The sequence below is a fragment of the Nipponia nippon genome, unplaced genomic scaffold (genome assembly GCF_047370975.1).
Source record: "Nipponia nippon isolate SJK-2023a ecotype South Korea unplaced genomic scaffold, ASM4737097v1 scaffold_5, whole genome shotgun sequence".
NCBI classification, from domain to species: Eukaryota; Metazoa; Chordata; class Aves; order Pelecaniformes; family Threskiornithidae; genus Nipponia; species Nipponia nippon.
The window spans coordinates 91,800,219-91,814,588 of record NW_028262369.1 but is presented as its reverse complement, the minus strand read 5'-3'; the positions used below and the strand labels follow the sequence as shown (position 1 = coordinate 91,814,588).

Genomic DNA, 14,370 nt, shown 5'->3' with positions numbered 1-14,370 from the left:
CCCACAGCTTTTGAAGTCTGTGATAAACATCCATTTGGCTTTGGCAGGATTTTATTGCGCAATTACAGTTACATTTTAACTTTGCATTAATAAATTTCATGGCATAATACATATTGGCCAGTTATTTTTTCATGTGCTGTCTACTGGTTTTGTCATTTTTTTTTTAACTTTGCTGGAGAAAATAATTCTTGATTTCATCTGATTCCTTTGCTGTAACAATTATTAATATGGGGAAAGTGCAATAGCAGTCTCAACAGCAAAGTTCGACTTTTCAATCAGTAATTAAACTTGATCTGATTAACATTCGTTTAAAGTTCAGATCTTCACAATAGAAATAATGGGCTGTATTTAATATTCTTTTTTAGATATTAGCTTTTGAGATGTCAGTTGAAGTAATCTAAACATTCAGAGCTTTAAAGTTGATTCTTTCAACAAGATAAAGCAAAGATCTGGCATCTAGAAAGAATAATTTCTTTGGGTTATACTGAGCTTCATCTGTCTCAAACCTCTTGAAAATGTTAATTAGCACGAAATAAAGAACAATGAAAAATGTCTGCAATCTTCCTTGGAGACTAAGATTTGGGACAAGTAATTTTGCACGTGAGTTGAATATGCAAGTGTAAAGAGATTTAAATATCTGATTTTAATAGGTTTCATCCCACTGGGAGAGACACTTTTGATTATCTATGACCTATACCAATTATTGTGATTCTCCCTGTAGGCTAGCCATAATTTTAATAACTAATCAAACTAAGCCTGAATGTTCTGTAAAATGCCAAATATGTACTTGCACTCTTGCTAGTTACAGAGCTCATACTTGGTACCTGACCTTGTTTCAGTTTTCTTAAACTACTTATTCTCAAGCCATTGAAATATTTACCTTTTAAAGTAGGATTTCTTGGAAAGCAAAATAAACTTGATAATCTGTAGTCGCTGCTTTGGTTTTGGTTTCAGATCAAGCATAGTCATAAACTAGTGTTAGACTCACAGTTTAAATGAAAGTTGGCTTGATGGATGCCCAGGCATGAAGTGTGTCAGCAGTGCAATGGTACAAATTAAGTCAAATTCTAAAGCAGTAGCCCCATTAAAATCAATATGCAGTTGGAGGTACTGACCTCATCTTGCTTTTTAGGTCAATAGCACATCTTGTCTGTTAGTATATACACTAAGAGGACTTTCTTCTGTAAAGTAGGCTTCAGGAAGCCCCCTGGAATCAGAACTGAAAATAGTGCTCTGCTGAGGTGAGAGTCAGGAGTGCTCTTCTAAAAATACATTGGCTGAGCTGAAATGGGAAGTTTTGCATTTATTCATGAGAGTGCTCAATTCAGGAAAAGTTATTGGGAAGCTTTAGGCAGTCCATTTCTCTGTTCAATCTCTGTGGCCCTGTGTCTTGGTAGTATGAATTGGAGGAGATTTTAACACCATCCTGTAAGAGACAGTGTGTTGAGCTTATGCTGGTGTAGGTCAGAGTAAATTTATAGAAGCGAGGTATAGTAAACAATTTTAGCCGTGCATACAATGTTGCATATGAATCCTAGAGTCAAACCCATTTCTTGAGGTGAAATGTTTTTAGAAAGTCCCTGTTGAAATGCTGTTCACAGTTGTACATAAGGTGAATGCTTGTCAAAGCTCTTCACAGAAGTTAGTAGAGTTGCGTATAGTGAAAACTAGCATTTAAATGAAAGGAAATATTGTCCTTATTCTACTAAGCATCGTGCATATGTAAGATTACCTAAAATATATGTATTTATAGGTATGTGTAAATGTAGGGATGAAGAAGAAAATTCTGGGCTAACACAAATAACAGGAAAAAAGACTATTGAAGGGAAAGACACTGAAATCAGGGAAATGAACAATGACTAATATGAATCTGTCTCACATGGCCATAAATACCAATTCTGTACATTTCAGATGATCTCTGAGCTCCATGCTCAGCTGGTGGGTGAGCTCAGTGTGAAGATACATGGCTACACACCATAGTTGTAGCTTAGTTCCACCTTTGTTTCTGTTTGACAACTTAATTGTGTCATTGTAACTATGGAACAGAAAAAACAAACAAACAAACAAAAAACCCCCCAAAACCCAGGAAGACCAATTTCTTGGTTTCCCGTGCTCAAGGTGCTCGTCGTATTTTTGTTACCCGTTCCCTTTTTACTTTTGTATCTTCTACATACAGGGTTCATAGCTTATTTGTGGTTGCTAATGCTCTGTTCTCTAGCATGGCTGTACAACACAAATGCAGAGACCTGCTTTTAAAATATCTTCAATTCAGGCCCTAGTGTTTGGCCATGGAAGTGGCCATCACATTCATATTCTTTTTCTGGAAATGAAAGAGGAATTGGTTTGTGTGTCCCTGGACTGCCAGAATTCCTGCAACATCCCCAAGGAGAGGAATTTCCAAACCTGGCAGCTTCCTTGCATGTGCGCTTGTCTTTATCTCTCTCCCATGCAGGCTGTATGGTGCTTGGGTGTGATGGAAGGAGAAAGGAGTTCAATTTTTCTGTGCTATTTCTGGACAGTTGTATATTCTGTTTGATTGGAGACTGTAGTAAGTTGAGTGCTGGAGAGCTGATGATAAATCCCTTTTCTTTTACAACCAGTGCCTCTTGATGTAGAAGACTACACAATCCATAGTAATCAGTATCTTTGTAGGAATCTTCCCAGTTAGTTTCCTCATGTGTGCATTTTTTCATTTTTATCTTCTTACCTTGACAAGGTTACAAGATTTTTTTTTTTTTTATAAATTACATCACTTTTTTTCTATTCCTCTGTTGCTGTCTCTTCTACACAGTTCTCACTCAGCCCTTTCTGGAGGTGCCGCTCCTGTTTGTGTGCTCCTCATCCCATCAGATTTCTTCTACTCCTGTCACAGGACCCTGTTGTCTCTTCACTGTGTTGCTACAGACTGTGCTTATGTCCACTATTTCTAATGTTTCATGGCTACCTCTTAACCCTTTTGGTCTCTTTTACCTGTCCTTTTCAAGCTACAGCTTTTTATGACCCATTCTGCGTGCTGCTATGCATGACAACAGCAGCACCAGACTATGCCCTGTTGCAATACACTTCGTACCAAAAATCATGGTTACTGCACTCAGAGGATGCAAACCTTGAAAGGAGGTTTAGCTCCATAAAAATAAAAATCAAGCCCATAAAGTTTTACAGGTTTCAAATTTACTTTCATGCATGCTCCCATCCATAAAAAAAAGTAGCACTTCTATCTGAAACCAATTAGAGGTGTTTAGGAGTGGAGCATTTTTAAATGTTAGTATTTCGGGCAGTAAAGTTACACTAGCTACTTTCTGTTACTCTATAGCAGATTTCAACACATTCTATACTGACTTTCAAGGCTTATACAGTCTTCAAAGTTGAGGAGGGACCACTGAGATTTTTTTTTTTTTTTTTTACCTTCCTGTACATGAGGCTGCTCAACGTTTCAAAGTGTGATCTATGTCCTTTTCTGACAAATGTATGTCCTCTGCTTGTTCTGGGGCCCATGAATAAATGCTAGTTTTTAAGACTTGCTTTTGAGGAACAGTAAGGACTACCAGTGCTGGAGTGAATAATATAACTTAGCTTTGATTTTAACTTTACAGGACTCAGGGTGGGGACCTTAGGTTTAGGTTCAGTCTTTATCTGCCAGAAAAAGAAAAAAAAACAAACCAACCAAAAAAAACCCAAACCCAAACAAAACCACTGAAGTGGCTTGAAACGCGTTCCTTTTTCTTTCATTTTCCTGTTGAAATAGTGTTGCTGGATTTACATATATTCTGTGCATATCTAGATATGTTTATCCATGTGAATAGCACCATTGATAAAAACCAGCACAACTTGCAGTAAAACCAGTGAAAAACAGCTTAATAGTGACATTTTCAGAACATCAACCTACAAAGTGCTCCAATGGCACTCCTAATGCATTGCTGGCTTGCTGCTGATCAGCTTGGACTACAGGCAGAGGAGCTCCAACGTTTCTGCCTGTCCTTGTGTATGTATTACTGTAAGGTCTGTATTAATGACAACATTCTATAGTTTGAAGTATTTCCCAGGTGACGCCTTATAAAATGCTGTCCTGAAATCCACAGAGATTATATCTACTGTATGCTTTTTAGCAAGAGAGACAATTATCCTTCAAAGAAGATATCAAGTTTATCTGGCAAATCTACATTTGCTAAATCCACATTGGCTTTTATGTCATTTTCTGTTTACTTTCTTGTCTTCCATTGCACATTCCTTTAAAATTTTTTTTTAAACTCTATGTGTTAATGAAGTCAGACTAAAGGATGTGCAGCTGGATGATCATCCCATCCGCTTCTGTAAACTGAGCTACTTATTCCCTGTGCAACATTTGCCTGCTTTACCTGTAGCTGGCTTGGTCAACTCCATTTAGGGTCAGACTGCTCCAAGGTCATAAATCAGAGTTTCTAGGCTTTTTGCTGCTGTCTCAAGCATCAGAACTCTGTCTCTGAGACAGAATTGTGTATTGGTAAAACAAAACATTTCAATTGCTGAGAAATGCTTTTTTTATCCTTCCAAGAGAAGCTCAAAAATGTCTGTTCCTTAATGCAGACCAGAACATAGTGCTTCGGGTTCTCCCTCTCCCTCCCCTGCCTCTCTGAAGGTGTTCCTGATTAAGAGAAAATGCGAAGGATCTCTGTCTGAGAAGGTGTGAGTTTTCTTTTAACTGTTGCAGGCAGCAGGATGTCTGTCATACGAAAAGTTAGTCCAGAATTTGAATTACTGTGGTCTAGTGATGCCTGTGTACAAGTGCACTTCAAACAAAGAAAGTATATAGCCTATTAGCTGAGACTCAGACTCTGACTGAATTTCATGTCTCACCTTTAATGGAAACAAACATTCCCTAATTTAAAAGCTTTGGCTCTACCAGCACGTGCTTTTGGGCTGCTGCTATTTGATTCTCTTTGCAGTGTGTCAGTTAAGGCAGTACCTACAAAAATTACTTCACCTCTCCCTTGGTAATTTATAAACCTAAATGCACACACAGATTTTACTAACAGGATTTTTTGATTATTAAATCATTTGGCCAAAGCTTGAAGCCTTCATTGCTTCCTGAATCATGATCTCAGAATTTGGCCCACTGATTGGCATATTTAATCAACCATCGAAAACAGGAACAATTTGAAAAATCGTATACAGTAGAGGTTTAAATTGCCATCATCTTTGCTTACATTAATGTACATCAGTTTTTAATCTTAAGAGTAATTTAAAATGCTCTTTCCAATTATGATTGTGTTTCAGTTAACAATCTTAATTTTGCATAAATTTTATGTAGCATTTCATACTAACTTAGTTTTGTTTGAACTTAGGGCATGCAGTGAGAAGTATGCCTAGTAAAATGATATTTCACAGAATATGTATAGATAAGCTATTTTTTTTAAAGAACAAATAATATGCCATTAAAGTGCATTAAACATGATATAAAAATACATTTAAAACTAAGAAAATTTCTTTGTTTTATGTGAGATTGAATATAATAGATTGTAAATATTTTGGTGAAATGGAACAAAAGAAAGGTGCTGTAGAGCTATATGGAAGAATATATGTAAGAAGTAATATAATAGATTTTACTAGACCAGCTAAGTCAATTGGAAAAGACTTGGTGCCACTGAGAATAGAGCTGACATTTTGAGAACAATGCACAATGACTTTATTGCTCAGTTACTTGTTATCATGATGCTCTTTGCATTTTTTTTTTTTTACAGTTGGTCCTAGTTTTGACTATTGAGAATAACTTTTTTACATGGTCCAACACTTTGTATATGACTTCTAACCAATTAATCCAAGAGAAGAACTCTTTTCCTATCCTGGTTTTCCTGGTTTACTTTCTTCAAAAATATAGGACGGACTTTCTCAAAAGACCTCAACAACACAAGATATTTGCACTTAAATGTAAGAGAACTAATTTTAAAATAGCAGAGTGAACAAGGGGAGAGAGTAATAGGAACTCTCAAACAGAAAGTTAAATGTCCAGGTGAGCACTTCACTTCTGAAGTGATTTGACGTAAATATATAGCTAAGAGCAGTAGTAATATCACTTAATCTGGAAGGAAAATAATATTTTTAATGCTTATAGACCAATGTGATTTGAAAACCCAAGAAAACATAAATTGTTGTTTTTTCAAACTCTTACTAATTTCTGAATGTTATTGGCATTACTCCAAATATTTGGTCACAGGTTGAGCATTATGTTGCCTGTATCTATACAATTATTGTTTTAAAGTCAGCATAAAGTGGCATTGTCTAATATCTATAAAATCCATTAAGTACCTAAATATACTGAAAATCTACTTATGTATTTTAATCCTGCTCATCATAAGTAAGAGATTGGAGTTTTAACTCTAAAACTAACCTAAACAACCCATAACGATGTCATGATTATAGTAAACGGGGCACACTGATGGTTATACATTGAATACTACATAGCTGAAATTTTGTAAGAGTTTTGGAATGATTTGGCTACACATCATCCATAATAATATTAATTTTTCACCAAGCCTTGTAGCAACAACGCAGTGGGATACTGAAGCGCTACTCCTTAGTGAGAATGTGTTGAGCAGGATATTTCTGAAACTGAGTCACCAAAACTGGACAAGAGCCAGTATCAGCTGCCGTCACTCCATGAAGCCAATCGATAGCCTCACTGCTTATCTTCATTTTACCAGACAGTCAGAAACAAAAATGTATCAGTTCAGTTCTTCATCGCTCCTAAACAGCCCAGTTTCAGTAATGTGGAATAAAATGATATGTAGACCTGCAGTGTGGGGTTGGTTTGGTGTTATCAGCATCATGCTATCCAGAATAGACAGTGATGGGACTCAAACATAATATCGGCAGTGTCTGTATAAGAGTCCACTCCCTTTAACGAGTCTGTTCTGCTCTCTTTTGCTACATTTGTCCTGCTAGATGGAAGAGGATTGGGGATTGATTGCTGAAGCTAAGTGGCATGGGCTGATCATTCCCATACTGTTTAGGGCTATCCCCCTTTGGAGCAGACTTGTCTTGGAAAGAGAGAGCTGGATCTGTTAAAACTGAACTGAATTAGGGAGTAAGCTAAAAATTAAGCAGTAAGGGTGATCAGAGATCCAGTGGTTTAAGTTTGTTGACAGAAACCTTTTTTATTTATCAATGTAGATGTAGCTTATGGCATCACTTGAGTATTGAGTAAATAGTAAATATATTTCATCCAGTAATCATAGTTATGTTTTCATAATCTTGATTTGGATACTACTTATTATGGCGCTGGCCATGCTCTGGAGTTGTAGGCTGCTTAATGTTTATGGCAAGGGTTTACTTTGTGTCTTAATTGTGTCTGATAGTGAGCCTTTCTCTCTGCGTATGTGTGAATATAACACAGGAGACAGGGCTGTAGAAGTACCCCGCCATGCTGCTGACAGAAACATAGCTCTCCAGCCCATTTTAGAGCTCTTCTGTCAATAACACTATCCGTTCAAGGACACCTGATCAGATGCCTTAAGTTGTTCAATACACTGAATCAGAGACCTGCCAGAAATCTATAAAATGTGCTCTACAGAGCTTATGAAATCCAGTTATTTTCTCAAAAAGCTGTCTCAAGATGAAGTGTGGTCAGTACTGGAATGACCAGTTTTAAAACTGCCCTGAATATCCCAACTTTTGCCAGAGAGTGCATCATTGATTTGAGAATGGAAAAGAGACAACTGTCTTCTCGGGGACCGAGAGCAAAGTGACACTGCTTAGGTTGCTGTACTTCACGTTATCACCCAGGGGTGCTTGGGACTGATGACAGATTACTGTATGGTCTCCTACTCAAGAATATACTTGTATACGAACAGAGATAATCCTACAGTAAATAAAGACTGTGTATCTCAAGCAAATAGTAGCCTGGCATAAGAATAGTTGACTCCCTGTGTAATTACCCAAATGCCTCAATGCAGTTAGGACTGTGTTAAAGAAATGAGTGATCTGGCATTGGAATAGTCAATACTGAGTTAGTGCTACACCTGACAAATAAGTTAAATTCCAGAGTTTTTGTATGTAGTGACTGTTACCACAGAGTGCAAACAGAACATCTTTTTAAATGGAATTATTTTAAGAGAAAAAGGGGAGGGGAACAGAAATCAGTCAATCTTTCAGTGCATGTGTTGTGGTTTAACCACAGCTGGCAACTAAGCACCACACAGCCGCTCGATCACTCCCTCCCTGGTGGGATGGGGGAGAGAAATGGAAAAGTAAAAGTGAGAAAACTCGTGGGTTGAGATAAAGACAGTTTAATAGGTAAAGCAAAAGTCGTGCATGCAAGCAAAGCAAAACAAGGAATTCATTCACTACTTCGCATTGGCAAGCAGATGTTCAGCCATCTCCAGGAAAGTAGGGCTCTATCATGCGTAATGGTTACTTGGGAAGACAAACACCATCACTCCAGACGTCCCCCCTCTTCTTCTTCCTTCTTCCCCCAGCTTACGTACTGAGCGTGATGTCATATGGTATGGCATAGCCCTGTGGCCAGTCTGGGCCAGCTGTCCTGGCTGTGCCCCCTCCCAGCTCCTTGTGCACCGGGCAGAGCATGGGAAGCTGAAAAGTCCTTAACCAGTGTGAGCACTACTTAGCAACAACTAAAATATCAGTGTGTTATCAACACTATTCTCATCCTAAATCCAAAACACAGCACTAGACCAGCTAATGGGAAGAAAATTAACTCTATCCTAGCCGAAACCAGGACAACATATTAGCAAGGAACAGTGAAAATCACAAGTAATTTTAAACTAAAATATGGTAATTACTGATTTTAAAAGGGTCTCTATTGACTATTCCTTGTAAGTGAGGATTTGGTTTTTTCCCTAGTGAAATAACAGAAATTCTAATACTTGTAATGCTAATTGTAACACTAACTTGATTGAGGGGAGAGTGTGTATGTATAAATCAGGTATTTTCCAGAACAAAATAGTGTTTGCAGTAATCACTGTAACACCTGCATACTTGAATTTTTGTTCTAAAATTCACCCTGCAAAACAGGCCTTGCTGCATAATTGAAGGAAAGAAGCATTTTTTCCTGTTTACTAAGGCTGTTCTTGATTTGCTGCTTTATGTGAGAGGCAAAGGTCTGCTGTTTATGCAGGTTGTTTTCTTGAATGCTATTTGAAATTATTTTCTCTGAGTTAAGCTGTCTCATTAAGCATTTTTATAGTGAAAGCATAAACTGTGAATGATATTTCATTTAACTTTAAAAGATTTGTATTTCCACATAATTGTCACTATAGTGCTTGAAATGTGTGACTGTTTGGTTTTGGTTTTCATTTCCTTCTAAGCTCTTAAATACGTGTGTCACTTAAACACGTTGTTTTCAAATTTTAAGATGGTTTTGAGTACTGCTCTGGCCTTTTCAACCTCGTCACTGTGAATCTTTCAATTGAAAAATATAGATTTCTCTTTTTGCAACTTGAAGAAGGGGAAAGAATCTCCTAAACACAGACAATTCACTTGGATCCTTATAATTTGTAACAGGTTGAATGTCTCAATATACCATGTAGTATACTTCTACGTCTATGTGAATGCTGCACAAGAAAATATAATGCAAAATCCTCAATCTAATTTTGTAACTGAGAATCGTATAACCATGTTCGCTCTTGGATGTCTGCACATGCATATCTGGGCTCAAGATTATATATTTATTTAGCTTTGAATTATTTGGGATTGAAATAAATGCCCAAACAGTTGACTTTTGTTGCCCCCAATTCAGTAATCGATCATACTAGGCAATAAATAGCAAATTATATAGCAGTCATTGTTTCTACGTTAGAAGTAAAAAAGAGTAGATTTGTCCAATATATGAGCCCAACTTAGTTATTCTGCTCCTAAATCGGCCAGCTTCCATCACTTCATCAGCAGTGTGAATTTAGGAATCTTGTAACTCTCAGGACAGCATGCTCTCTGTGGGGCAACTCATGTAATAGATGTCACCAGAGGATGAGTGAGATGGACTTCTGAGCTGTCTTTCTGAGATCTGTGTCTCTGTATCTCGCATATAAAGAAGCGCCTAACTTGGGTACCTTAATCAAAAGCCTGCAGTTAAGGGGGCATCTGTTTTAAGCTTAAATCGTTATCCATATTCTGTTTCATTATGTGTCTGTTTAAATTAATACATGTTATAAATAGAAATAATAAACTTATAAATATTCCAGAGCTGTTTATTTCCAGTAAAAGAAAGAGAATGTCAAGCAACTTCCTGCATTCTTGTCTTATTATATGGCCTTGACGTTGATGACTTGCATTTGTTCACAGTGACAAGCTAACTTGGTGGAGGTTAGCAGTCTAGTTCTTGAAGCAGAATAAATGGTAAGTGTGCTTTAAATTGTTTGAAATGATAGATACCTGCCACTGTATGGTAAATTCAATTTGAAATTACACTGTGGATAGTACCTGCACATTTTGATTTTGAACTTAGTAATGCACAAAGCCCCAGTGCCTCCAAACACTTCTTGTGTCACTTGTAATAAATGTAACTAGATTCTGCTCCAGTAGAATGGCATAAATCTAAAGTAATTGTCCTCAATTTGGTGGAGTTGCACCACAGTAACTGCATTTCAGTTTTGGCGTAAAGTTATTGTTCCCCTCTGCTTCTTAAATCAGAATGACCATTCTTTTGTAAGTTACTCAATTCACATAATGTCATCTAGAAAAGTAGACTATGTGAACAGGACTTTACTAGTGCTGTTGAATATAATGGAAGATGTTTGTCTTTTGTGGTAATGGGCAGTGGTATAGAATTATATGTTCAATTGAAAAAAAAAAATCCTCTAGTTGGGCTATTCAGGTCTAGTTAATTCTTTTTTTTCTTCTTCCCTGATTTACCATGTATTTAATCTCTTACTGCAAAACTTTTTTTTTTTTTTTTTTTCTAAATTCTAATTAAAAAAAGCTGCATTATCATATTAAATGCAGACACAAGTTTTAACTTTGGTTTCTCAGCAATCCTGCTATGTGAATCAAGGTCTGGCTACCTGATGGCTATCCTGGGCAATCAGATAATAAATCACTGATTCACCACATTTCCCCCAAGACACATAATGACAAAGAGGATGAACTACTTAGTATTCCAGTATGTGCAGGGCAATTTAGGTTGAATAGGACAAAATCTATTTGTGCATTTTGGAACTTATTGGAGTGGAGAGTCCCAAAGGAGTTGCTGTGTAAGAAACTTGTTTACTTCGTTGGCAGTTAAAACCGATGCTATGTACTTAAATTTGTGGGTTTTTTTATACGTGTGCTTGATAACTGCAAACCCCTAGTCCTTTGTTGCAAATGACAGTATTTCACAGTGCTCAGTTTATTTTATAATACCTTGTATACCTAGAGTACAGGTAGGACCGCGTGAAGCAAGATAGAATCTGTGAATTAGCTCATGCTATTATATTGAGTCCATATAAGTAAACTTGCTACAGAGCAAGTAAGCCTGTCGTTTAAGTACAGATAAATAATATATCTGAGTAGTGTGTAAATAATGGATTTTGGATGCACACAGAAGATGTACCTGTCTGTCGTGGTTTAACCCCAGCCAGCAACTAAGCACCACACAGCCGCTCGCTCACTCCCCGCCGGTGGGATGGGGGAGAGAATCGGAAGAGTAAAAGTGAGTAAACTCATGGGTTGAGATAAAGACAGTTTAATGGGTAAAGCAAAAGCCGCGCGCGCAAGCAAAGCAAAGCAAGGAATTCATTCACTACTTCCCATCGGCAGGCAGGTGTTCAGCCATCCTCAGGAAAGCAGGGCTCCATCACGCATAAGGGTTACTTGGGAAGACAAACGCCATCACGTCGAACGTCCCCCCCTTCCTTCTTCTTCCCCCAGCTTATATACTGAGCATGACGTCATATGGTATGGAATAGCCCTTTGGCCAGTCTGGGTCAGCTGTCCTAGCTATGCTCCCTCCCAGCTTCTTGTGCACCTGGCAGAGCACAAGAAGCTGAAAAGTCCTTGACTAGTGTAAACTCTGCTCAGCAAGAACCAAAACATCAGTGCGTTATCAACATTATTCTCATCCTAAATCCAAAACACAGCGCTCTACCAGCTACTAAGAAGAAAACTAACTCTATCCCAGCTGAAACCAGGACACTGTCTTCCTGGAATGCTTTATGATAGTGGAAGTAATTGTTAAAAATGTGCCTTTTTGTGGTAGGACTTTGTCCTTCTGTATTCAATATGAAATGTAGAGAGCAATCGTGGTATCTTAGTAGTGCCACAAACGGCCCAGAATGTACCTACATAGTCAAAGCTTTCAGTAGTACCTACATACTTTCCATAGTGTAAACTCGTGTTGAAACTGGTTGAAAAATGTGCATTTTCTGCAATCTAGAGATCTCACATATTTTTACTGCAGAAGACTGTATAAAGTATTCATTTTCAGGAATATTTCCTCAAAAAGTTCCTTTAGTTCTCTCCAGGATTGTATAGGGACTCTGTGCAAATTCCCCCCGGTAAAATTTACTTTTCAGCCTCTCTGTTGTACTTAGGGGCTTTATCCTCAAAATATCAATCAGCATTTTATTGTGCTACTACACTGTACTGCTGCTTGAAAGAATACAAAACTTTTCTTATTCCTCAGCCCCACATCATGACTGCTTTCAGCAGTAATCCATGGTTACAATATAAAATGAAAATACATGATTGCAGAGGAAAGTTTTTATAGCATTTCAGATATACCAAATCGTCCAGATAAGAGAAGCATAATGTGCTGTTTTGCCCAAATGCTTGCTAAACATACTGTAATTGTGGTTACGAAATGTCACTCGCCAGCTCCTTTTGCTTAGAAAATTTCAGAAGTATTAGAAAGGCAATGAGGATTACTGAACTATTAAACTTTCATAAAATGATCAACTGTATGTGCAATGAATATAAACAATTGATCACTGGAAATTTGGAATACCTGTTATGTCAGTTAAGATGATAATAGCGTATGAAATAAATACGAACACTTATGATAGGCTGTTTGATTTATTCTATATTCAGGTGCTGTTCATCAGTCACTTCTGGCATGTAGAGGGAGGCTTGTCTCTGGGGATTTCTGTGGCAGAGAAAGATGTCTGACTATAGGTCATTGTTTTGCTCATTAGGTCTCTGTCACTGCTTTCAAATTCACTTGCAAGAATCCTCTCAGGATGGCCCATCCTCATATTAACAATTGACTTTATAAAGATGACTGACTATTTGTAGCTTCACTGTATATTGCAAGACAAGATTTAAAATTTAGAAGCTGATTCAGTAAGCCAAATAGCATTATATTGCACTGTGTGTGACGGCACCTATACTTCAGTGCATATATGAGCATATGACATAAATTAAAAGATCTAAACTTGCTTCAATTTGATGCCGAAAAATCTCACTTCCTTTGGCAAAATGTTACAGCAACACTAATAAACGTCTTTTGATTGTAATTTTCAGTGTAATATGTGGGAGATAAGTATTATGAAGGAGTTAACCCTTTCTCTTTCATTGGTCTCATGAACTACTTAAAACTCCTACAATAAATTATTCAGCAGATTCAAGTATTTTTAGATTTAAATACATATTATTTATTTACTACTTCAGTAGGCATTGGGTATCAAGGCTAGTACATCCCCAAGGAGGCTTGCTCAAAGTTGCAGCACTGAGCTTTTTCAGGTGTCTGATCTGAGTTGCCTACATTTTCAGTAAAATAGTCAAGAAAAGTTAGCCTAAGAATGAGGCTTGCAAAGGTCTGGATGCTTGGTAGGCAATGAGCAAACAACTAGCTATTAACAAATCAACACAACTAATTCCATCTCCTTTTGTAAGATGGATGTTTATCTTCACTGCAGTTACTTAATTACTTTCTACTCAGGTCCCCTTTTCAATTCCTTTGCATGTGCAAGAAGAAGGTGGAGGAAGATTGTCTTAAGTAGGGCCAGGTGAAATGTCTGCAGTCATGATCAAATCTTTAATAAAATAGCCCAGTCTGCACCACCTCAAACACTACAGAGATGGGATCTGTTACTGTTCTCAGTACCACAGGGTACTTAAGTTATAATAGCAATGTGTCTATTCATATTGTGGGAAATGAGTGAACTTTTCACCCTTATAATAGTAGTAGAGATCTTTGAATGTTCCTTTTTTTCTAGAGTAATTCAGCACAATTATAATTGCAATCAATAAAATTACTAGTTTATAATTAAAAAAAACAATTAGGAAAAATAGAAATAGACTGATTTACAACTTAAAATGTATTTCATGTTTTTTTGGGATAAAGTTATTTTATGGTGGTGAATAAAATTCAACATTTTAAAACCTAGTTTCATCGTGTTAGGCCCTAGTAATAAACAGGAAGCCAAGAACAGTAAATATTTAATTGGCTTATCTATATCAAAT

At 37.1% G+C, this 14,370-nt stretch overlaps 1 protein-coding gene and 1 long non-coding RNA gene across 4 annotated transcripts in view; both read left to right on the top strand.

Annotated features, from left to right (window-relative positions):
• Window positions 1–14,370, top strand: part of DPP10 (dipeptidyl peptidase like 10) — a 562,528-nt gene that overhangs the window by 118,675 nt on the left and 429,483 nt on the right. The gene's annotated exons all lie outside the window — the stretch shown is intronic.
• The window catches only part of LOC148052385 (uncharacterized), a 137,767-nt gene that overhangs the window by 84,267 nt on the left and 39,130 nt on the right, over window positions 1–14,370 (top strand). For both annotated transcript variants that reach the window (XR_015698842.1, XR_015698840.1), the window contains exon 3: window positions 10,273–10,326. This is a non-coding gene — a long non-coding RNA (uncharacterized LOC148052385). The remainder of the gene's footprint in view (window positions 1–10,272; window positions 10,327–14,370) is intronic.